The following is a 2,011-nucleotide window of genomic DNA, read 5'->3' on the forward strand; positions in this document are numbered from 1 at the left end:
CTTGCGCTTGCTAGGCAAGCGCTCTACCACTGAGCTAAATCCCCAACCCCCGGATTCTGCATTTTTAAGTGAACTTCTGAAAGGGTTCACAGCCAAGTCAAGAAGCTGCTGATTCCTCCCGTGGTGCTAATGAAGAAGTTGTGCTGGAGAGGGCAATGGGCCTGGCCCAAGGTCATTCAGCTACAGGCACTGCCTTAGCTAGAAAGCCAAGTTGGGCTGAGGAGGCAAACCATACAGCAGCGGGGAATTCCAGGGAGGGAGGCCTGAGAACTGGACAGAGCAAAGGAACATTAAAGGCAGTCACCTCCCATCTCTCTCCGTTCACCCCACTGCACTCTGTCTCCACCCACCACACCCTCCATCTCCACTTTCCGAGCTAGTTTCCCTCTCTTTTCAGTCTAGGAGAAAGGACACCATCTTAGAGCCAGCCACCTGGGTACAGGCCTGTCTCTCTCTCCCATGCTGTATAATCCTAGGCAACCAATCTCTTTCCCTCTCTGACCCTCAGGTTACTCTGGTATAATGAGAGGTCAGGCTAGGGAGCTTTCTTCAAAGCACAGTTCTTGAGTCGTCTCCACAGAATACAGATGGACAGATAGTGGTGCATGACTTTAATCCCAGCACTCAGGAGGCAGGGGCAGCAGATCTGTATGAGTTTGATGCGAGCCTGGTCTACATAGTGAGTTCTGGGCTAGATAGGGCTACTTAGTGAGACCTATCTCAGAAACAACCAGAATGAGTGCTTCACCATATCCAGGAGGAGGCCTGCTGGTTCTGTGCTTGGAACACCAGCCCTGCTCAGCGTGTACCCGTACCCGTTCAGTCATTTCTTATCCTTGTTCAACTGATTGGTGCCTGGCAGGCTGGAGACTCGACTTGGCTCTCTTGCAGACTATGGGGGCCCGCATCAGTGCCTCCCGCCAGAGGCAAAGGCATAGTCTAAATGACCCTTCCATGGCCCCACACCCTCAGCTTGCCAACTCCTCAACAGCTCCCAGATACAAGTCCCTCAAATTGCCTGAGGATTTCGAGCTAAGCCCCCGGCTTCCAGCAGGCTTCAGCAGGGATCCTTCTAGAACCCGAGGTGAGATACAGGATTCTTGCTGCTCCACCCACCTGGCTGCTGCCCAGATGGAGGCTGCCCTGTTGTCTCCACGGGTGTCCCAGGCTATGGGGCTGTGTGGGGCTATGCAAACAGAGCCAAGCTGTAACCCTGCAGTACTCAGGGCAACTGCTCTCCGCCCGTGCCGGAAGCTATAAAAAGGGTTGCTGTCTGCTCAGCACCAGAGAGTCTGGATGAACATGGATGCCATGAAGGCATCAAAGCATCCCTAGGTGATGTAAATATGGAGTGAGGTTGGGAGTTGATGCCTCTAGGCATCCATCCCTTACTCGGGAGCTCTTCATAGCTGGAGAGACAGGCTTAGAACCTTTCCAGATGGGGAAACTGAGGCTTGGGTACTTTAAGAATCCAAAAGCATTGCAGATGGGGAAACTGAAGCTTGACGACACACTCTCAAACATGTGTGGAGTTCAGGTCACAGTCAGAGGGGTGCTAAGAACAAGCATGTGATCAGCTCAGCTAAGCACACTCCTGCCCCAGGCTGATGCAGGGAGTGTGGGCAAGCTGGTTCTATTGTGGTGAGTCTCTGAACTGCAGTACAGCAAAGTGTCCTTCACCAAATCCCAGCAAATGCCAGCCGTAATCTTGGATTTCACAGCCTCCAGAACTTTAAACCATAGAAAAACTCCTTTCCTTATAAGCCCCTCCTTAGCCCTGGATATTTTATTCTTCCAAGAACAGACAAAACAAAACACAAGAACAATACGCACAGGGCTTTTCTGAGCGGATGACTTTAAGGGGTAAGAAGACAGGGCAGAGACAGACAGATCGAGAGGGACTTTCCAGTTGGGAGTCATTCCCGAAACCCTGTGCTTCACCCTTTGCTCTGAACAAACAGAACAGCAAGGTGAATTTCGCTGTGACGTGTGCTGCAGCAGAGAGGGGCTT

At 51.9% G+C, this 2,011-nt stretch overlaps 1 long non-coding RNA gene across 1 annotated transcript in view; it reads left to right on the top strand.

Annotated features, from left to right (window-relative positions):
- The first annotated feature begins 1,946 nt into the window (after positions 1–1,946).
- Positions 1,947–2,011, top strand: part of LOC148002873 (uncharacterized) — an 8,095-nt gene continuing 8,030 nt past the window's right edge. Inside the window, exon 1 of the long non-coding RNA XR_015632389.1 lies at positions 1,947–2,011. This exon is cut by the window's right edge and continues 202 nt beyond it. This is a non-coding gene — a long non-coding RNA (uncharacterized LOC148002873).

Source organism: Rattus norvegicus, chromosome 10 (genome assembly GCF_021556685.1).
Source record: "Rattus norvegicus strain SHRSP/BbbUtx chromosome 10, alternate assembly SHRSP_T2T, whole genome shotgun sequence".
In the NCBI taxonomy this organism is placed as follows: Eukaryota; Metazoa; Chordata; class Mammalia; order Rodentia; family Muridae; genus Rattus; species Rattus norvegicus.